This window comes from Carya illinoinensis, chromosome 10, assembly GCF_018687715.1.
Source record: "Carya illinoinensis cultivar Pawnee chromosome 10, C.illinoinensisPawnee_v1, whole genome shotgun sequence".
NCBI classification, from domain to species: domain Eukaryota; kingdom Viridiplantae; phylum Streptophyta; class Magnoliopsida; order Fagales; family Juglandaceae; genus Carya; species Carya illinoinensis.
Window position 1 is genome coordinate 22,842,801 of NC_056761.1, and position 24,700 is coordinate 22,867,500.

Here is a 24,700-nt window from a genome sequence, read left to right on the forward strand (position 1 = left end):
TGGTTCCTTTGAGTTTCAAACGACAATGTATTTCAAGTAAATGAATTAATGAAACGATGTGCTTCACTAACTACTCAGTTGCATTACCTAAAATGACAACATAATTGTGCTTTGCTAACTACTCAATTTCACTACACAAAATGATAGCGTAGCTGGAACGCCCGTCCTTGTGGCTGGTGTTTTAGAAAATGATTTTAAGAAAATAGATGGGAATCATCATTCATTTTAAAATTTCTTTTCCTTCCATGCCAAGATATAAAAGACTCAATATTTATAAATAAAACACGTTTCTTAATTTAAAGGGTTACAACATAAAACATTAAATTTTATAATTGAAGTCTCTCATACAAATGCTATGCCTCGGCTTTCATACTTTTCCACTTGGGTTGTGTCCGTCCTGATACGTCATGCTCATCTTGTCCCTTGGAGGGCACATATAAAAACTAAAATGAGTCAATGACTCGTAAGCATTACTTCATATAATTAAAATATAATAACATAGGTTTTCAGTCATGCATTCATCATTTCATACATACCATACATAGACATTCATTTCATTTTAAAACATTGCGAGGTGGGGTTTTTCTTTAAGAAAAAATTTTCTTCTCATAAAAAGTTCCCCACGCCTCGCTACATTCATTTCTTAAAGAGTCTTAGCATGCATACATTCTTCCTTAACCTGCATACATTCTTTTTTATCACTTTCATTGGACGTTGCACACTGTTACGCCCCATGTGTGAGGGTTAGCGATCTTTTGGACCTTGATTCTGCCCGTGGCCATGGGTTGGAAATCCCTTTCCATTAGGGTGCAACACTGGGCGCACTATCAGTACTACTTATCCGACATTGCAATCTACCCAGTCCAGTCCTTTGGTATCTTTATCCGTTCATTCTTATGGTCATTACATATTTTCATACATTAAAGCATTTAGTCATTTCATTCATTTCAGTCCTTTCAGTCATTTAATCCATTCATTCATAAAAGTCATTTTAAAAGCATGAGTTTAAGTATCATTTTTCATGACATCATTTAAAACATCAGTTCATGGCATCGTTTAAAGCGTCATCTTTCATAGGGGCCTTTTAAAACACTTTCTTTGCATCCTTTAAAGCATTGCTTAACACGTGAGGCATTAGCCTCCATTTCGTTTTGTGAAAATAAATCCAATACTTACTACGTATTCCATCCATTTACATGCATATACTTAATACTTTGGGTGCACAAAAAGGGGTTGTCAAGGAGGGCCGTTACATACTTATGCTTCAAAACTTATACTTAGCGTTCATTTGTAAAACGTGTTTCGTGTCGTTTCATAAAGCATTGTAAATGAAAAACATTTCAATTTCAATTTCATTTATTTAGAAAACTCTAGAAGAGTATGAACATAATACTTATCTGGACTCCATGCCATACTCATTTCATGAAGTCCATTCATGTACTTGTCAGATGGCAACCTACATGTATATACACATAACCTCAACGTCATTCTCTATTTAGTATATAAGCAACTATACTAGAAATAGAACTACACTTCACTTGGAACACTCTCTATCCATCCTTGTGTTCCTACGTGCCATTTAATATACTAAAACCTTTGGGGTCCATTTACAGTCACTACCTCTGTCTTCTATGTCTTCCTTATCACGTTTCCTCTTTCTGGGGCCCACGTGGGTCACCTTTTCCAAATTCAACGTTCTACTTCGAGGTCTTATCTTTTAAAGTAAACCTCCATGACTCACTTTAGGGTTAAGATACTAAGACCTTCGTCTTACTCTCCTATTAACCAAATTCCAATGCATGACTCAGACCATCTAAATCACGCATCCCGATCCTTGACAACATACCCATTACTACCTTCATGCATCCTAACACATACTCAATCTTCATTCCCATCCATACATACCACATGATTTTAAGCCAACTCTAAGGTTTAAACATCATGTAATCATGCTTAGGATAGATTACCCATTATATATGGTGAATTCATCCGGTATACGTGTCTCACCAGATGCACATGTACCTTACCCTTTATCACCTAAGATCAACTTATAGTTCGATGAACATCTACCTGTATAAACAAGCTCCATATTCCGATACCAACTTCTATTCAAACCTGGTCAGTAGGACCTTCCTACTTTCTGACCCCTTTACAAGTTCATTCCAACACTTACACGATAAGACCCATTCATTCTATATCTCGATCATGTCGCATAGCTCGAGACTGACCTCAAGCTACATCGTGACACCCATCATTATACTAGGGTCACATCACAACTACTTCGAGACACTATTCCACAATTCTCGACGTCACACAATACGCTTTATGCTCCTCAACTATGCCATCCCAACCTTTGTGGCACGCCACCCAGTGCATCACTATACTGCACAAAGTACACTTCATGTGAACTCTCTTCCATCCACACTACGCCACGCATCACTATGACACACGCCACATGGTGCATCACCGCACTACATGGACTCCCTTCACGCACGCTACGTCACATCACTACTATGGCATACACACCATATAGTGCATCACTCCATCACATGAAGTACACTCCATGTGTACTCCCTTCACAACACTACACCTCATCACAACTACACAATTAAGCCCAACACTTCACTACACAACAAACTCCACAATACTAATAGCATAGTCCACAACCTGTCCACTAACATTTAATATAAATAATGAGGGATAGAGGGTTTTACCATCGATGGGATAACCCGTGCATTGCCCGATGCCCGTTACGGTCAAAGGCATCGGAAGAGTCATACGTGGTGGTTAAACCGTGTATGGTGGCTATTTGGGCTTTTGAAGGTGGCTACAGGTGCAGATCTGAGCACAGGAGGTTTGGTCATGGTCCTATGAGGGTGGCGATGGGAACCAAGGCAGGCCTACTCTTAAAGATCCTTTGCAAGTTCCAGATGGGCCAATTACAGGATCGAGAGCCAAGAAAATCAAGGAAGCAATGCAAGGATTAGTACAAACCACTTGGGAATAAGCTAGCAAGAGCCCAACACTCAAGATGGGCTTGAAAGAAGAAGAACCAGCTTTGATCCACTTGATCCAAGCCGTGGAAGACTTGACTTAGAAATATGGTCTTTAGATATTAAGGCTTTCAATTTGTTTAAAGGATTTTTATTATTAGTTTTGAATAAGTGGGCTTGAGGATGCTTAACCCACATATGTCTTATTTATTTCAACTAGGGTTTAGAAGTACTGTAGCATGACACTGTTCACTAAGGGCATTTTTGAGAAAAAGGGTCTCAAATTTTAGTCTAGGGTTTTATCATGTTTTGGGGAGGGTATTTAAAGGATGTAACCAGCCATTTCAAGGCAGACATTATTTTATTTCGAATTTTAATTGTGAGTGAGTTTTCTCTCCTTTTGTTCTTAATTGAACTCTTGAACTTATCAAAGGTAAGTCACAACCTTTGTGGCGTTCCTCTTCTTAATTTGGGTTCTTGAGACGGGATTTCAACGGGTCTAGATTTTGATATAATCTAAGCTCTTGAAACGAGTTATCAACGGGTCTAAATTCTCCATCCATAGACTTGAGTTTGGCGTTCTTGGGTAAGTTTTCAAATTGATTGTGGGTTCAAGGGATTTTCTTCCCGTGGGTTCAAGGGATTTTCTTCCCGTGGGTTCATATCAGGTGGCCTCATGGTGGTGCTAAGGTGGCACATGGTGGCTCGTGGAGAAGTTTGGGTTGTGGGTCTCAACAAAGGGAAATGGAGAGGGAGAGCTAAGGGAGCTTGGTGGGCATGGAGGAGCTTGAGGGAGGTGCAGTGGAGCTGTGGTGGTGAGGTGGAGGTGGAATGGTGGTCCTACGGTGAATCTAGACCGTGAAAGGTGAGGAAACTCATGAGAGAGAGGGGACGTGAGCGCGGGGTATATCGGGGCTATGGGTGGTTGAGGAAGGAAGAGGGTGGCTAGGGGAAGCCACCGGTGGCACTTGGAGGCTATGGGTGACGTGTACGGTGGCGCACGGTGGAGAACCTGTGCATGCCGTGTGTGCGTGTGTGAGGTGGTCCAACAAAGAGGGAAAGAGTTGGGGGAAAGGGAGGCCGTGGAGGTGGAGCTGGTGAGGTGGTAAAGCTGTTGGTGGTGGTCAGAGGTCCTGGTGGCCACGTACGGCAGCACAAGGGGAAAGAATGGGTCCTCTTACCCATTTTGGAAAGAGGGAGAAGGGGAGAGAGAGAGAGAGAGAGAGACTGCCGTGGGACTCACCATTGGGCGGGTTGGACTCGCCGGCATGTGGGGGACATGTCATTGGCGGCGATGAAGCTAGAGGGGGAGAAGCATGGCCATAGAGAGAAGAGAGAGGCTTTCCATCGAGCTGAGAGAGAGAGAGAGAGAGAGAGAGAGAGAGAGAGAGAGAGAGAGAGAGAGAGAGAGAGAGAGAGAGAGAGAGAGAGAGAGAGAAGAGAGAGAGAGGAAAGGAAAAAGTGAGGGGAAAAGGGTAGGGGCTTGCGAATTTAATCCAGACCCTTCATCTTGGGAACTTTAAAATGATCTAACAGTGAGCTTAAATACTGATTTGAAAATGTGTAAACATTTATTTAATTTAAAACATTGAAAGGAATTAAGATAGAATTTTATTTTATAAACTAAAATTCATAAAATATTATTCCTTCATCATTAATTAAAATGATGAAGTCTTGTTAATCAATGAAAAGAATAAAACCATTTAAATTAATTTAGAATTTTCAACATAATTTAAATCTTGTAATATTTTAAATGACTGAAATCATTTAAATTAAATAATTTTTCCACAATTATAATATTTTTGGAGCTCTTCAAAAATATTATGAGTTCTAAAAATATTATAATTGTGTTATTTAAAATCAAGCTTATTCCAATAACATTGGAAATATCCTATATAAATATTTTAAAGACATTTAAAATATTTGTAAACTTTAAAATACTGGATTTGCTTTAAAAATTCGCTTGATATCTTTAAAAACACGTCATTGAGGTTTGGCAAGCAGAACGAGGCTCCAACTAAGAGAGAAAGAAGGAGCGAGTTGTTACAATAGCAATTCCACATTGTTATTATTTACATGACATCGTTTTTTACTTCAAACTGTAACTAATAAAATAGCCAAAGCATCCTCAAGGAACTTTAATGACTTCTGCCCAGACTTCCTATGATCAACAACACTTCATTCAAGCCCATGACATACCCTTCCCTTGAACTCACCTTGTCCACAAGGTGAGGAAATTTCTGTCTTAATTTCCAGTATGGTTCCCATGTGCTATTATCAACAGAAGCACCCTTCCATTGAACTAGTACCTCAACCACAGCTTGGTTGTGCAGCTTCTTCATCCTACATATGTGCTTAGGCTCAAGCATCAACTCCCCTTGCATATCAACAAGAGGCAAGGTGGAAGTGGTGTATCAGTCTCACCAATTGTCTTTTTTAATAATGAAACATGAAAGACAGGATGAAGTAATGAATCTAAAGTCAAACTCAATCTATAAGCAACCTTTCCAACCTTGTGAGTGATCTAGCATGGCCCAAAATATCGAGGGGAAAGCTTCAAATTACTCCTCAGTGCCAGAGATTTATGCTAATAAGGCTGCAGTCTAAGATTGACCCAATCCCCTACTAAAAATTCCCTTTCAGTTCTATGCCTATCATAATGGAACTTCCAAAGTCAAATTATTCTTCAACATCAACAGAATCTCTTCCCTACTTCTCAGACTCATCCACAGCTGGGTTACTAGCCAAGCTATGAATGTATGATTGAAGTCGAGTAGGTGGTGTACCATACTCAACCTCAGATGGAGTCAGTCTTGTGGAAGAATGAAATGTGGTATTGTACTACCATTTAGCCAAAGAAAGCCAATCCAGTCACAACTTAGGCTTATCACCAATAAAGGACCTGAGAAAATGCTCAGCATTTATTCACAGTTTCTGTCTGACCATCACTCTGAGGGTGATAGGCAGATGAGTAAGACAATATAACTCCTTGCAAATGAAATAATTCACTCCAAAACAAACTACTGAATGTTGAGCCTCTATCAGAAACAATTGATTAAGGCATGCCATTGATAAAGTGTTAGAAATGTATAATTAAGTTGTTTAAGTGAGTGATTTATTACATAAAAAAATAGTTGATCAGTTAATTATGCATCAAATTCTAGTGCTTGATGAAAAATTTATTGATGCTAATATTTTTCACACAAAAAGTTTCATATTTTCCCTTGAAATAATTAAACACTTATATCATGCTTATATGTTGCTAGGCATTTATGGAAAGAAAGAAAAATAAAATAAAAAGAGTCTGATGCCATGGAGAAAGAGTGGGACAACAGTTTTACATGCATGTGGGACCCAGGAGGAAATCAAGGAATTGATTTCTGGGTTTGGGGGAACCATGAAATAAGACTCTGAGGTCTACGACGTAGGGGCACGCACGGATTGAAGCAAACCAGGGTTACGCATGGAAGCAGCAGCGCATGAGGCAAGATGCTCTTGGACGTGGGAGGCATGCTCTGGGACGGGATTGCAAGAAATGTGTAGGAGCATTGTGATGACCCGCTTTTGCGTGTATTTTCGCTGAATGATTGTTTTTAATTTAATTAATATATTGGTTTATTTATTTTAAATTATTTCTTTTTAAAATTGGTTTTTATTTGTTGGATGTTGTGTTTTATTTATTTATTCGTTTTACGGTTTTTAATCTCGTTCTCGGCGGATTTGTTTTGTTTTCCAGAGTGAGGATTGAACCCCATTTCTTTCCCACATCTTTTCTTTTCCCTTTTTCCTTTTTCTCTTTTTCTCTTTTCTTTCTTTTTTCTTTTTTCTTTCTTTTCTTTTTCTTCTTCCTTTTCTTTTTTTTCCTTCCCGCGCGTAACACCCCCACCGTTCGTCTCTCTCTCTCCCTCTCCTCTCCCACGCCAGTTTCAGCTCAGCCCCGACCCACTGCCGTCTGGCCACCGTGGTCGACACCGCCCCCGCCGGTCGAACCCCCTCCTGCCGGCGCACCACCCCACCGAACCCTAACCCCATCCGGCCAGCCGTTTGGCCGAAAAACGCCCAACAAGCCCCACGATTTTTGCCCCAATCCGCCACTGTCGGTCCACCTCCGGCCACCACCACTTCATCACCGGTTCCTTGCCGTCCTAACCCACCCATTTCCGGCCTCTAATAGCCACCGAAACAGCTCCCACGAGCTAGCTTTCCATTTTGGGAAATCCGGCCATCAACCACCGTTTTTGCCGCCATCCATGGCCAAACTTCACTTCCACTAGCTTCATAATCATTCTTAGACCATTCTCTATCAATCCCAAGCCTTGGTTTGTCCCCGTTCAAAAGTGGGTATTTTACAACCCACGACCACAGTGAATTTTCACTGTTACGTTGCTTTCCTTCTGCCGTTTGCAACGCCGCAAGCTTTCTAAAATTACCGTATAGCGCTGTAAGTATTTTCCAAACCCTAATTTTAGATTTAAATATATTTTACTCATTCAATAATTAATTTTTTTTGGTTGGCTGATTCCGGACTGAGTCCGAGGAGTTCGGGGGTCGGATGGATTGAGGATGGAGTGCTTGGTTTTGGTTGTTTGTGATTGCTTGATTTTATTTGAGCCATGAGGCATGAGTTGCATTTTGTGTTTACGTGCATTTTATTTATTTGAGAAAATCCCGTTTTATTGGCGTAAATGGTTTTTGGGTGCGTGTGTTACACGAGCCCAAGCCGGGATGGGTTATTATCTCGGTGGAGCTCCTCTAGTCACTCGGGAGTCGATAAAACTGAGTGACATCCCCTGGGTTGTCGCAGGGCGATGATCGGATCGCACGATACGGTAACGCTGTCGTGTCGACTCTGTGGTCCCTAGAGTGGCGAGGACTAGAGGATGGCCTGGCCAGGTACGCGCGAGGCGCGAGTCTGGGCATCGCTCGTTTAGGTGTCACATGTGTAGTCGTTACCTGCGGTGTGGCACATGATTGAGCTGAAATATTGACTATTTTAGCTATTTAAAACTAATGTATTTTAAATTCATCATGACATTATTATTGGTTTTAAATGGAAAAATGGTTAAAGTGAATAAATCAAAGTTGTGATTTTAATTGATTAAAAGCATGAATTTCTGCTTGAATTCTACTGCTTTTCTGCTTGAATTTTACCAACTATTGATTACTGTGCATTCTAGTCCATAATTTTTATTGCTTTCTATTATCATTTGTGTTTGTACCATTGTTCTCCTTGTTCTCCTTGTGCTTCCTAAACAATAGTTGGGATGTAGAGAAGCTAGTGTAGTTGGTGGGGACTGATGTAGCGGAGGCAATTATTTCTAATCTTGGGGGTCGAAAGCAAGGTGATGATCGTCTTATATGGCTAGTTACGTCGGATGGGTCTTTCCCTACCAAGAGTGTTTGGTCTTTTGTTCGAGTTACTGCTCCTAAATCTCAATGGTCTCATTGGATTTGGCATGGTATTTTGCCAAAGAAATTTTCCATACTCATGTGGAAGGCATTGAATAATAACCTTTCTGTGGATGATCAGATTAGAAGAATTGGTGTCCCTCTAGTTTCCAATTGCAAATGCTGCCATGAAGGTGCTTTTGAGGATCTCAACCATGTTCTCTATGGAGGTAATATAGCAGTGGTCATATGGAAGTTTAGCTCACATTCGCTAGGCATTCCTTATGTCGCTAGTCGATCATGGAAGGCTACGGTTGAGGCTCGGTTTCGTTGAGCTTCAAAGTTATCTCAGCAAAGAGAGATTATGCTGAGGAAAATCAAGAACAAACACCATGCAGCAACCACTCACTCGAAACTGCACTCACACAATGCACATGCAGCAGAACAAACACCATGCAGCAACCACTCACTCGAAACTGCACTCACACCAGCTCACACAAGCAGCTTTCGGACAGCACACATGCAGACATGCAACATCATTCGGACAGCACTCAAACAAACCATGCACATGCAGACAGCAACTCATTCGGACCACATGGACAGCAACCTAAACGTGCAGCAACCTGGACAGAAAGCATACAGCACATTGCAAACTTACACATGCAGCTCACATGCAATAAACGTGACAGCAGCCACTCACACATGCAATACACAGCAGACCAGCCTTCGGACAGCAAACATGCAGACCATTCAACACATGGACAGCAAACATGCAGACCATTCACACATGCAGTACACATACAACAGCACATGGATTGAGCTGGAGCTGAACGTGCAGCAGCAACAAATTGATTCCTTCTTTTTCGAGTAGCTGGACGTGCAGCAGGAGGACAGCAACCAATCATTCGGACCAGTTCACACATGCAGACCAGCAAAGCATTCGGATTCACACATGTAGGAACACAACACGTTGCAGAAAAAAAAAGAGCAGCCACTTACACCAGCTCACACACGCTGTACAGCAGTAGAAAGACACCCATTCACACATGCAGAAAAGTGCAACACACATGCAATAAACATGCAGACCAGTAAACGTGCAGCAGCAGAGTTTTTTTTTCTTTTTCATGTGGACGGGAAGCAGCAGCAGCAGGGAATGAGTATTCGGTTAGCTGGAGCAGCTGGACGTGTAGCTATTTATTAACTGGTAGCAGCAGCAGCAGGAGGAAGTTTTAGTTTTTGAATTATTTTCTTTTCATTTAGAAGACTAGCGGCAGCAGCAGTTTTTTTTACTTACTTCTTTCCATTTAGAAGCTAGAGAGAGTTATTGTTTTTTTGGTTTTTCATTCGGCTACAGTTGAGCAACTAAGTTCTTGAAGTTACACTTGTTTTCCCGTTTGAGTTTTCTTTCCATATATAGCCGTAGGGCAACCTTGAGTTTATTTTCCTTCTCTTCCGTTTAAGTAGCAGAATTTTCATTTCATTTTCTTTGACTTTTCTTTCTTAATATAGATTGGGCAGTTTTTGTTTTTGCCTACAATGCTTTGTTGTTTTAAGAATTTTTATTAAGTATTAAGAATTGTTTTAGAATTTTATCTCATTAATTGTAATACCTTAATTTCTTTCAAGTGTGCTAGTTGGTTTCATGAAACAAGAGAATTGTTTTAGAAGTTTTTAATCAAGTATGCTAGTTTGTTTCATGAAATAAAGGAATTGTTTTAGAAGTTTTTAATTAAGTGTACTAGTTTAATTTATTGCAAGAAGGGTTTGGTAGAGAGCTTTTGTTTTTGTTTTAGTTGGGTAATTTAATTGTTGTTTACTTATTTCATGTTATTTATTTTTATTGTTTCATTAAGCTTTCATTTTAATAGTGATTACAATTGTTATGGTTTAATTTGAGAATTTGTGATTTAGATACAATGATAAACCCTAGAATATTGGTTTTATGCATTTTAAATTTTCAATGCATGTTTTGTCAATTACTTTCTAATCTAGTTTAATTCTTAATTTAGTTTTATTAATCTCTGAATTTAATCTGTTAGTCATTTACATTCCAATCCGACAATCAAAAATCTAAAAATATGAATCTAGTCTATGACTAGTAACCTCTTCCATCCATTGTACATATCATCCTCTTGTTTTCTCTTTGTGAAGTTTTTCACATTTTTTAACAAGTTTAATTTGAAGTAACTGTCCCTGAGGAGACGATCTAGGAATTTATTCCTAATTATTACACGACATCCTCCTGCACTTGGGATAGCATTAATGCTACTCATTTTTTAGCGAGTCCAGTTTTTGGCGCCGTTGCCGGGGAAAGTAGTTTAACTTAAATTTAAACTTGTGATTTTATTTTATTTTTCTCTACCATACTGTCTCTGGTTACTCATCTCATCTGCATCAACCACTCATTTCTACCATATTAAATTGATGTTTCATGTCATGGGTGAGAGACAGTTCAAATAGGTTGCTTAGAGTCACACCGAGTGTTGAAAGTAGTATACACAGCTTGGAGATAGATAGCTCGTCTGTCTTTTCTTCGAGTGAGCCAGGTGACAAAATTGAAATCGAATCAAAAAACATGGCTGCACCTGCACCACGCACTCTTAAGGACTATTTGCAACCCACTCGTACCACTACACCTTCATGCATTGTTTTACCAGAAAATGCACCTAATTTCTCTATCAAGCATGGCATGATGTCAGTGATACCTCAGTTCCACGGGATGGATTCTGAGAGTCCTTACCAACACTTGACAGATTTTGAGTTGGCTTGTGCTACTTTTATCACTAGGGTTGTTACTGATGAATTCATTAGACTTCGTTTATTTCCTTTCTCTTTAAAGGATAAAGCGAAGATTTGGTTTAACTCTTTGAGACCTAATTCCATTTCTAGTTGGTCTGACATGCAGCGTGAATTCTTACAAAAATTTTTTCCTTTTCAGAGAACTCAGTTTTTGCAAGAGCAAATCAGCCAGTTCAATCAGAGACCTGATGAGACCTTTCAGGCCAGTTGGGAAAAGTTCAAGGATTTGGTGAACATTTGTCCACATCATGGTTTTGAATCTTGGAGGCTGGTGAGCTATTTTTACACTAGTCTCACTCCGGAATGCAAGCAGTTTGTTCAGACAATGTGTAATGGGGAATTCTTCAGCAAGGAACTTGATGAAGCATTATCATTTTCTGACTACCTTACTGAGAGCGCACAACAGTGGAACACTCGTGCTAATCGAGTTCCATTAGCAGCACAGCCACTAAGGGCTATTTCTGGAGGGGGAAGATATGAGCTTAAAGAAGACACTGATGTTCAAGCTCGAATAGCTGCATTGACTAGAAGACTAGAAGTCATGGAAATAGAAAAAGTGAAGGCTGCGAAAGTAGTAGAGGCATGTTCTATATGTGCTGATTCAAACCATAAGACCGAAGACTGCCCGATTATGCCAGTATTTCAAGAAGGTGGGTCTGAGCCAATGCAATCAACTAACTGGGTTAATAGAGCACAAAATCAGCCTTTCTCCAACACATATAATTCGAGGTGGAGGAATCACCCAAATTTCTCATGGAGGAATGATCAGCCTGGTCGATCCCCACCACCTCAGCAGCAGCCATTTAATCAGGGTGCTCCTCAGCACCAGTATCCGCCATATCAGAATCCTCAGAGCTATCCTTATGTAGCTCCTCCTGGATTTCAGCCTCATGTAGCTGCACAAAGTTCTCAGCCTTCATCATCTACAAAGAAGACTCTAGATAATAGTATGGCACAGATGGCCAATACACTTCAGCAATTCATGCAGATTCAGGCCACCACAAATAATCAGAACACTCAGGCCATAAATGAGTTGCGTGGCACTATTAATAAGATGAACACAACCTTGAGCACCCTAGAGAAAGGGAAATTTCCAGCACAACCTCAGCCTAATCCTCAAGTATACAGACAACAACAACATCAAGTGCATAATGTCTCAGGAGACGTTATTGAGACAGCAAAAGCTGTTCTTACCTTGAGAAGTGGGAAGGAAGTTCCCCGACCTGAGATGACCATAGACACAAAGGTAGTTGCTCCAACGCCTAAAGATGTAGTAGAGACGGATGAAGTTGAAAAAGAACCAGAGGTAGTGAGACCAGAACTGAAAAAGCCTGTGAGTGCAGATGCTGAAACTAGTAAGGGATACCAACCTGTGGTTCCCTATCCTCAGAGATTGGCAGCTGGCCAAAAGAACAAGTATCACACGGAGATTCAAGAGATTTTCAAGCAAGTGAAGATCAATATTCCACTCTTGGATGCCATACAACAAGTGCCTTCATATGCAAAGTTTTTGAAGGACTTGTGCACGGTGAAGAGGAAGCTGAATGTAAAGAAGAAAGCTTTCCTAACGGAGCAAGTTAGTGCATTGATATTGAGCGAGACTCCTCAGAAGTTTGGAGATCCCGGCTCTCCCAACATTTCCATTATGATTGGTGAATCACGCATTGGGAGAGCTTTACTTGATTTGGGGAGTAGTGTGAACTTGCTACCGTTCTCAGTATATGAGCAGTTGGGATTGGGTGAGCTAAAAAAGACCTCCATCATGCTACAGTTGGCTGACAGATCAGTTAAGGTACCGAGGGTATTGTAGAGGACGTGTTGGTCCAGGTGGACAAATTCTACTACCCAGTAGATTTTGTGGTTCTTACATGCAGCAGCCATTCTCCACTATTTACCAAGCTCCTGTCATCTTAGGAAGACCATTTCTAGCTACATCAAATGCATTGATCAATTGCAGAAGTGGGGTTTTGAAGCTTACCTTTGGGAACATGGCACTGGAGTTGAACGTTTTCAACGCTTGCAAGATGCCAGCACATTTTGATGACACAAGCGATTTGAATGCTGTGGAGAGTTTGACACCAACAGATTTTATTTGCTCAACTTCTCCCTTCTCTGATGATGACTATATTTTTCAGATACCTGAATTTTTACTTGATGAAAAAATTGATCATATCAATGAAGATGACTTTGATTTTTTTGATTGTTTTGCAGATTCTTCATTACCACTTGAAGTACAGTTTGCGGGAGCAAGATGGAAACCCCAGTTTGAAGCTCTACCACCACCAGACATGCTTAAATCTTCAGAGGAAGAAGTTCCCCAGTTGGAGCTGAAACCGCTTCCTCAAGATTTAAAGTATGTGTTCCTTGGTCCTGAAGAAGGCACTTTTCCGGTGGTGATTTCCTCAAAGCTAAATCAGAAGGATGAAGCCTAGTTGATTGAAGTATTAAGGAAGCATCGAGGCGCAATTGGTTGGACAATAGCTGACATCAAAGGCATTGATGCCGCTGTATGTACCCACAGAATCCATCTTGAAGACGATGCTAGACCGGTTCGTGATGCTCAACGTAGGCTGAATCCTACCATGAAGGAAGTTATGAAAGAGGAGGTGCTTAAGCTACTCGCAGTGGGTATCATTTATCCCATCTCAGACAGTAAGTGGGTAAGTCCAACTCAAGTGGTACCAAAGAAATCTGGTTTGATTGTCATAAAAAATGATAAAAATGAGTTGATTCCAACTAGAATGGTTACTGGCTGGAGAATGTGCATTGACTATAGAAAACTTAACTCAGCCAGTAGGAAGGATCATTTTCCTTTACCATTCTTGGATCAAATTTTGGAAAGAGTAGCTGGTAATGCATATTATTGTTTCTTGGATGGCTATTCTGGTTATTATCAAATTGCTGTAGCACCTAAGGATCAGAAGAAAACCACTTTCACCTGTCCTTTTGGCACTTTTGCTTTTACTAGAATGCCTTTTGGTCTGTGTAATGCTCCAGCTACTTTTCAGAGATGCATGATGAGTATTTTTTCTGATATGATTGATGACATTTGTGAAATATTCATGGATGATTTCTCTGTTTTTGGAAAATCCTTTGAGAGTTGTTTGCATAATTTGGCACGTATTCTCCAGAGATGTGAGGAAAAAAATCTTTTACTTAATTGGGAGAAATGCCAATTTATGGTTACTCAGGGCATTGTATTGGGGCATATTGTTTCTTCTGAGGGTATAAAAGTTGACAAGGGAAAGATTGAATTAATATCTAAACTTCCTATCCCTAGGACAGTTAGGGATATTCGTTCTTTTCTTGGTCATGCTGGCTTTTATAGGCGGTTTATTCAAGGGTTTAGTTCTATTGCAAAACCTTTGTGCACTCTTCTACAAAATGATATTGAATTTGTTTGGACTGATGAGTGCCAAAAAGCCTTTGATACCTTGAAAAAGTCGCTTACCACTGCCCCTATTGTGCAACCCCTGCAGTGGGACCTTCCCTTTGAGATTATGACAGATGCTAGTGAATATGCCTTAGGAGCTGTTTTGGGGCAGCGAGTGGATAACAGACCTTTTGTGATTTATTATGCCAGTAGAACTTTGAATGATGCCCAGAAAAATTATACCACTACTGAAAAAGAATTGCTTGCAGTGGTTTTTGCACTTGATAAATTCCGGGCTTATATTCTTGGTTCTCCTGTTACTATTTTCACTGACCACTTTGCTCTTAAGTATTTGTTGGCTAAGAAAGATGCAAAACCACGCTTGATTCACTGGATTCTATTACTTCAAGAGTTCAACATCAACATTAAGGACAAGAAAGGAGTTGAAAACGTGGTAGCTGACCACCTCTCTAGATTGTCATCATCTCCTTCTTCACATGTCAACCTTTCTCTTGATGATAGTTTCTCGGATGAGCAGCTGTTTGTGGTTGATAGAGCTCCCTGGTATGCTGACATAGTCAATTATCTGGTGACTGAGTGAATGCCTTCTGAATGGTCAACCCAAGATAAGCGTCGATTTTTATCTGAGGTAAAACATTTCTACTTTGATGATCCTTATCTTTTCAAATATTGTTCGGACCAATTGATTCGGAGATGCATTCCTGATGATGAGTTTTCTTCGGTATTGAGATTTTGTCATATTGGTGCATGTGGTGGTCATTTCTCAGCAAATAAAACAGTGGCAAAAATTTTGCAAAGCGGTTTTTATTGGCCTTCCATGTTAAAGGACGCTTACAATTTTTGTAAGGCATGTGAGTCTTGTCAAAACTTGGGAGCCATTAGCAAAAGAAACATGATGCCCCTTTCCCCCATTCTTACTTTAGAAATCTTTGATTGTTGGGGAATAGACTTCATGGGACCTTTTCCGGTTTCCTTTGGAAACACATATATTTTATTGGCTGTGGACTATGTTTCAAAGTGGGTTGAGGTCATCGCTTGCAAAACCAATGACCATCATGTTGTACTAAAGTTTTTACAATCTTTGTTTGCTCGATTTGGCATGCCCAAGGTTATCATTAGTGACGGGGGTTCTCATTTTTGCAATAAACCATTTTCTACACTTATGAAGAAATATGGTATCACACACAGAGTTTCTACCCCTTATCACCCTCAAACAAATGGGCAAGCTGAATTGGCAAACAGAGAGATAAAAATCATTCTGGAGAAAACAGTAAATCCTAATAGGAAAGATTGGTCGATTAAGCTTATTGATGCTTTGTGGGCTTATAGGATAGCTTTTAAAACAAATCTAGGGATGTCTCCCTATCGATTAGTTTATGGTAAAGCTTGTCATTTACCTGTTGACATTCAGCATCGAGCTCTTTGGGCCATAAAACATGTTAACATGTCACTTGATGAAGCTTCAGGGTTGAGAAAATTGCAGATCAATGAATTGGATGAAGCTCGTCGGAATGCTTATGACAACGCGCAACTGGCAAAGGAACGCATGAAAATTCTGCATGATCAAAAAATTCATCCAAAGCATTTCACACTTGGCCAGGAAGTTCTTCTTTACAACTCTTGCTTGCATATTTTTCCTGGAAAGTTGAAATCCCGATGGAGTGGGCCATATATTGTAAAGACCGTTCATCCTCATGGTGCAGTAGACATTGTCAATCCGAAGAATGGTAATAGCTTCACTGTCAACGGACAACGTCTAAAGTCATTTCTGAAGGTCTTTGATCCACATGAAGAGATCTTGCTTGTGCAAGACCTCAGGGGAGTGCTTTAAGTTGTTTTTCCTTCTTTACAGTTTTCTTTACTTGCTTTGTTTTTATTTGTTCTTTTGCTTTGATTTTATATTTCATGTTAATTGTTTGTTTTGCTTGCTTAGTTCTGTGCACTTTGTTTTCTTTCATTCGATTCATTGAGGACTATGTATCTCACTAGTTGGGGGGTAGCATGTGTGCACATATAATAAAAAATAATAATAATAAAAATTTTGAAATTTAAGATTTGTGAAATTTGAGCATCTTGGTGGAGTAGTTGAGCGGGATCATTTGTGAAAAATTTATTTTCAAGGTTAAACATAGAGCATGATTTTTGATGCATCATGTTTTGTTGATATGTGGCTTGAAACACCGGAATGTTATGCTTATTGAGATGAAACTTGATAAAATTTTTGTAGAACGAAAGGCAAATTTTGAAGGACATTTTGCACATACTTACGCTTGTAGTGTTCCTTATTTACCATTCATTGATTTAACACTGGAGAAGTAAACTGCAGGACTACCGAGCCATGCCAAAAAAAAAAAAAGAGAGAGAAAAGGAATAAAGGCAACTTAGTGAACTTTCCTAAGTAAAAAGGGCTAGAAACAGTTACCCAAGACTTTGGGGGTTGAGTGTCCAACCTTTAAAAAACAGAGCTGGCGTGAAAACTGCTAGTCCCTTGGGCATTGAGGTAGTTAGAATCAGCAACGATTAATCTTAAGGTTGAAAAATCCTATGACAAATCATGGCTAGTAATAAGGAACGCACAGCCAGTTTAGCTCCACACACACATTTGAGTTATGAGAAATTTGCCTCAATTCTACGGGAAAGATTGTTGAGATAGTCTTGATGGGTATAGCCCCTGGTGGATTAGTGGTAACATGTCACTTTTGTGAGAATTCAGAATTATGTTTGATTGCTTTTATTTGAATTTCGCGTTTTATGCAATGTTCATCTCAATTAATTTTCACTATTTTGCTCAAGGATTAGCAAAATGCTAGTTGGGGGGTGTGATTGAGCTGAAATATTGCATATTTTAGCTATTTAAAACCAATGTATTTTAAATTCATCATGACATTATTATTGGTTTTAAATGGAAAAATGGTTAAAGTGAATAAATCAAAGTGGTGATTTTAATTGATTAAAAGCATGAATTTCTGCTTGAATTCTACCAACTATTGATTACTGTGCATTCTAGTCCATAATTTTTCTTGCTTTCTATTATCATTTGTGATTGTACCATTGTTCTCCTTGTTCTCCTTGTGCTTCCTAAACAATAGTTGGGATGTAGAGAAGCTAGTGTAGTCGGTGGGGACTGATGTAGCGGAGGCAATTATTTCTAATCTTGGGGGTCGAAAGCAAGGTGATGACCGTCTTATATGGCTAGTTACGTCGGATGGGTCTTTCCCTACCAAGAGTGTTTGGTCTTTTGTTCGAGTTACTGCTCCTAAACCTCAATGGTCTCATTGGATTTGGCATGGTATTTTGCCAAAGAAATTTTCCATACTCATGTGGAAGGCATTGAATAACAACCTTTTTGTGGATGATCAGATTAGAAGAATTGGTGTCCCTCTAGTTTCCAAGTGCAAATGTTGCCATGAAGGTGCTTTTGAGGATCTCAACCATGTTCTCTATGGAGGTAATATAGCAGTGGCCATATGGAAGTTTAGCTCACATTTGCTAGGCATTCCTTATGTTGCTAGTCGATCATGGAAGGCTACGGTTGAGGCTTGGTTTCGTTGAGTTTCAAAGTTATCTCAGCAAAGAGAGATTATGCTGAGGAAAATCAAGAACAAACACCATGCAGCAACCACTCACTCGGAACTGCACTCACACCAGCTCACACAAGCAGCTTTCGGACAACACACATGCAGACATGCAACATCATTCGGACAGCACTCAAACAAACCATGCACATGCAGACAGCAACTCATTTGGACCACATGGACAGCAACCTGAACGTGCAGCAACCTAGACAGAAAGCATACAGCACATTGCAAACTTACACATGCAGCTCACATGCAATAAACGTGACAGCAGCCACTCACACATGCAATACACAGCAGACAAGACAGCAAACATGCAGACCATTCAACACATGGACAGCAAACATGCAGACCATTCACACATGCAGTACACATACAACAGCACATGGATTGAGCTGGAGCTGAACGTGCAGCAGCAACAAATTGATTCCTTCTTTTTCTAGTAGCTGGACGTGCAGCAGGAGGACAGCAACCAATCATTCGGACCAGTTCACACATGCAGACCAGCAAAGCATTCGGATTCACACATGTAGGAACACAACACGTTGCAGAAAAAAAAAAAGAGCAGCCACTCACACCAGCTCACACACGCTGTACAGCAGCAGAAAGACACCCATTCACACATGCAGAAAAGTGCAACACACATGCAATAAACATGCAGACCAATAAACGTGTAGCAACAGAGTTGTTTCTTCTTTTTCATGTGGACGGGAAGCAGCAGCAGCAGGGAATGAGTATTCGGTTAGCTGGAGCAGCCGGACGTGCAGCTATTTATTAACTGGTAGCAGCAGCAGCAGGAGGAAGTTTTAGTTTTTGAATTATTTTCTTTTCATTTAGAAAACTAGCGGCAGCAACAGTTTTTTTTACTTACTTCTTTCCGTTTAGAAGCTATAGAGAGTTATTGTTTTTTTGGTTTTTCATTCGGCTACAGTTGAGCAACTAAGTTCTTGAAGTTGCACTTGTTTTCCCATTTGAGTTTTCTTTCCATATATAGTCGTAGGGCAACCTTGAGTTTATTTTCCTTCTCTTCCGTTTAAGTAGCAGAATTTTCATTTCATTTTCTTTCACTTTTCTTTCTTAATATAGATTGGGCAGTTTTTGTTTTTGCCTACAATGCTTTGTTGTTTTAAGAATTTTTATTAAGTATTAAGAATTGCTTTAGAATTTTATCTCATTAATTGTAATACCTTAATTTCTTTCAAGTGTGCTAGTTGGTTTCATGCAACAAGAGAATTGTTTTAGAAGTTTTTAATCAAGTATGCTAGTTTGTTTCATGAAATAAAGGAATTGTTTTAGAAGTTTTTAATTAAGTGTACTAGTTTAATTTATTGCAAGAAGGGTTTGGTAGAGAGCTTTTGTTTTTGTTTTAGTTGGGTAATTTAATTGTTGTTTACTTATTTCATGTTATTTATTTTTATTGTTTCATTAAGCTTTCATTTTAATAGTGATTACAATTGTTATGGTTTAATTTGAGAATTTGTGATTTAGATACAATGATAAACCCTAGAATATTGGTTTTATGCATTTTAAATTTTCAATGCATGTTTTGTCAATTACTTTCTAATCTAGTTTAATTCTTAATTTAGTTTTATTAATCTCTGAATTTAATCTGTTAGTCATTTACATTCCAATCCGACAATCAAAAATCTAAAAATATGAATCTAGTCCATGACTAGTAACCTCTTCCATCCATTGTACATATCATCCTCTTGTTTTCCCTTTGTGAAGTTTTTCACAGTTTTCAACAAGTTTAATTTTAAGTAACTTTCCCTGAGGAGACAATCTAGGAATTTATTCCTAATTATTACACGACATCCTCCTGCACTTGGGATAGCATTAGTGCTACTCATTTTTGAGCGAGTCAGCACAGAGCCAGGGTATGCGGGTGATCCCTAGGGGAGATCATGGTGCATGCATAACCGGATTGTTTTTATGGTTTTCGGATGTGGGCCATTTTTTGGGAAAATGGCGATGCTTGGTTTCCGAGGTTTTAATCCATTTTCTGGGAAAATGGTGGTTTGGGCCATTATCTGGGATAATGGCGAGGCTTGGTTTTAAGGATATGTTTTCGTGGGCCAAATGTGTTTTTGGTGTGCGTGTAAAAATCATGTTTTATTTCATGTGCATTGGTTTTTATTTCATGCATATTGTTTGAGTTTTATATGTTTTTATCTAGTGGTGTTTGGAGTTTACTTACCTGCGGCACCATTTTTGGTACCGTAGATTTTGGTACAAAGATCGAGGATGAGGAGGATGAGGCTAAGCCCGAGGATGCGGCTCCGCCGGAGTGCTGATGTTATGTTTTGTAATTAGTTTAAAATTATATTTGTGTCTTGTAATATTTATTTATGTATGTTTTGAAGAGCTTTGTATTAAACAAGAAAAATTCTGGTAGTTAGATATTGACTTGCTTTTCGCTGCGTATTTCTCGTGCACATTCGTCGCTTTTTCACACACTTGGCACACGTTGATAGGATGATGACCCGTGCTATCATCATCCGGACGTCTCGATTTTCCCGTGTTCGTGCGTGGGGATTTGGAGGCGTGACAGGTGGTATCAGAGCAGTTTGGCTCTGGGTAAAAACCACATGTCTCGTAGGTTGACCGGTGCAAAACTGCAAGTGCACACTATCGTAGTTTTATAGTAAAGTAATAAGAAGAGTATCGTCCTCAGGGATTAGTACCTTACGTTTGCCAAATACCAAAATTATACTAAACATGATTTTATCTAGAGGAATCGCTAAGATTTTTGTAGTTGCAATTTAAACTAGATCAACTCAAAGAAAAATATGCAAAGGAAATAACACTGACGTTCGAAGATCAAATTAATGGGAAGAAAACTTCTAGGAAATCGATTTCACCTACTTCTTCACTATGCTTTTCTCATCCAGCTAATTTAATTTAAATTTCTTTTGTCTATTAGCAAATCTCTAATTCATCCAAAAGCCTCTTTCGGTAGTCAATTGGAATTGACTCTTGGTTATCAATTCACACGAGAATATGCAAATTCAATAATCATGAACGCAATAAGACCAATGATTTAATTACTACATAGGTTCATACAAATCTTTCGATCTCTATACTTACCTATGCTGAAATATCCAAGATCTACCCTATGATTCCCTCTTTCGATAGCAAATCACAAGATTACTTATCATCTAATCAATGGCCAGTTAATTAGAAGCAATAAATTCAGAATAAATCAGATAAACAAAGAGAGAATTGCATTAAATTAGTATAGACAATCAAGCATAGTTCGGAAATAGGTTACATCGTTTTCCTAGAATGAAGAAAATTTAGCTCATGCTAGAAATGGAATTCAACATAAACGAATTCACCATAATTGTTCTGAGAAGATGGGAAGAAAATAAACACTGAAAAATCCTCCTTGCAGCTGCAACTCGTCGTCAAAAGCTCAAGGGAACGATTCAATGGTTTTCTCCCGTTCGTGCTTGTGTATGATTCTAACGTATGTGCAATAATCTGTCAATATACGATGTTCACTCGAGCGGGGTGTCGAGCGCACAACGAGCGTTCGACTCTGTCTGATTTCGTTCGAGCATCTTGTCGAGTGCACGTCAAGCGTTCGACTCTGCCTGATTTCGCTTGAGCGGCCAATGTCTCCGCTCGAGCGATATTTGTTTTTTCAGCAATCCGCTCGAGCTCCCTGTCGAGCGGCAGTCGAGCGTTTGAATCTGCCTGAATTCGCTCGAGCGGCCAAAAGCCTCCGCTCGATTGAACTTGTAAAATCTGCAATATGAAATTTTGCAAGTCATGAAATACCCCCAAACTTACAACTTTGTTTGTCCTCAAAAAAAAAAAAAGAAAAGCAAATGATAGTTTAGGCAATATCGACTCAACCCGAAAGAGAAGTATCATCACTTACCAAGCTTTTATGAATTTAGATTTCATCTCTAGTATCTTACTCTTTTAACATCAAAGATGGCAGGAAAATCAATCAAAAATTTTGCAATTTGTCAAGCAAGAGTTAGGCGTTTACTTCAACCTAAAGCTAAGACCTTGAGTGTGTGTGTGATATAGTCAATTTAACCTCAAACCACCTGCAAACTCAGATAAAAGTAGAACAACCAAAATCAGAAGAATTCTCTTAAAACTTAACCCCATAAGTCCAATTTTCAGAAATCCTCTCCACTAATGTATTCAACACCAAAATCAGAGATCAAAAGGTCTTTAATAAGGTTGTAATGATAGGCCACAGGGTGAGGGTTAAGAAAGAACTGGATATGGGAAATCAAATCAAACTGGGAAAATACTTAGTGGAAAGAACATTAAAAGAGAAACCCACATGATTCAAATCATAGCTCTTTCTTGGCAATATACTCATACTTGTGGCATTATTATTACTGTAATCACTGATGTAATACCAACAATTCCCTTAACAAAATCTGAGGTAATTCACACTCCGCTTAGCGACTTCTTTTTCTTTTCTTTTTTTTCTTCTTTTTTTTTTTTTAAATCACTTCCTTTCTTCTTCTTTTTCTTCTTTGATCAAACAAAGCAACCATAATACGGTTCATCATGAAACCAATTTTTCTCTTTTAAATGTAACTCTCCACCAAAGTATTTTCTCAAACTATTAAAGGTAGATTCATTGTTTTTCAGGCTTAGAGCTGGCATGGTTTATGTAGTTCAAAGAATAAATAAAGGCTCATGAAGGCTCAAGGGGGTTGACTATGGAAACACACCATGTAATGATGGCATGACATTTAGGACGGCTGGGAAAGCTTTTTGGTTATGCCAAAGAAATGCCTAGATCATTTCTCTGATATTTGGTCTCAACTAGGATTTCGCCTCAAGGACCCATCAACGGATTCTAGAGCAAAGCAAAATCGAACCTCCCTCTTTCAATTAATTCAACTTCTTCTCTTCATAAGCAAAATGGAATAAGAGAAAAACGACTATGTGCTCAATTGTGTTCAGGGTCAAAGATTTAAACCAAAGTACCCACAAAACTTCACTTGACATAAAAGAAATTTTTGAAAATTTTTCTCAAAACTATCTTCAATCACAAATTTCAGAGTCATAGAGAATTTAATCTTACTCCAATGCATGCTTGGTAAGAGAATCAAACATCCGATCAACAACCCAATATTTAGAAAACAAGAGGATCAATGATTATAGGAGTTTACACCCCTAAACTTAAACTAAACAATGTCCTCATTGTAATGCAAAAGTAAAAAGGATCGAAGAAATAAAAGAAACTTCCCTGGTTGCATCATGAATCTTCCGTAGATTAGAATTTTTCAGCTCTTTATTCTTGCTAAATAAACCTGCATCAAAAACCAATTTATTAAAACTTAAATAAATAAAGATAATAAAATAAATGAAAGAAAGAAAGATAGATCTATGGGTTGCCTCCCATAAGCGCTTGTTTTAAAGTCTACAGCCAGACTTTTCAATGATCATCAATTAGGATCTCCAAGAGGAATAAATGCATAGTTCCTCTCCATTTGCTCTCCATAGTAGTGCTTCAATCTTTGACCATTAACTCTGAAAATATTCCTTGTCTTGTCCTTCAAATCTACTGCTCCAAAAGAGAAAACCTCATGAATTGTATAAGGACCAGTCCATCTTGATTTTAACTTTCCTGGGAAGAGTTTGAGTCGTGAATTGAAGAGTAAAACTTGTTGTCCTGGAGCAAACTCTCGCCTAAGAATCTGTTTGTCATGCCACTTCTTTGTCTTTTCTTTATAGATCTTTGCATTTTCATATGCATCATTCCGGAACTCTTCCATCTCATTCAATTGAAGAAGTCGCTTTTCACCTGTTGCCTTCAAATCAAAATTAAACTTTTTTACAGCCCAATAAGCTCTATGCTCCAACTCTACAGGAAGATGACATGCCTTTCCAAACACTAATCGGTATGGAGACATCCCGATAGGTGTTTTAAAGGCTGTACGGTATGCCCACAAAGCATCATCAAGCTTCTTCGCCCAATCCTTTCTATTGATTTTGACCGTCTTCTCAAGGATGTTCTTGATCTCTCTATTTGAAATCTCAGCTTGACCATTAGTTTGAGGATGGTAAGCAAGTGCTATCTTGTGCTTCACACTATATTTAGACAGAAGATTCTCAAACAACTTGTTGCAAAAGTGAGTCCCTTCATCACTAATAATAGCTCGTGGAGTGCCAAATCTTGTGAACATGTTCTTGTGCAGAAATTTGAGCACTACCTTTGCATCATTTGTTATTGTAGCAATTGCTTCCACCCATTTTGAGACATAGTCAACTGCTAATAAGATATAAGCAAAACCAAAAGAAGGAGGAAAAGGCCCCATAAAATCTATTCCCAAACATCAAACAACTCAACTTCTAAAATACCATTCAATAGTAACTCATGACGCCTTGAAATATTTCCCATACGTTGGCACCAGTCACAAGTTTTCACCAAAGTGTAACTATCACGAAAAATAGAAGGCCAATAGAACCCACTTTGAAGTACCTTAGCTGCTGTACGGGTGGCTCCAAAGTGTCCTCCATATGATGATGAATGGCAATAATGGAGGATGTCTTGCATCTCTTCTTCTAGC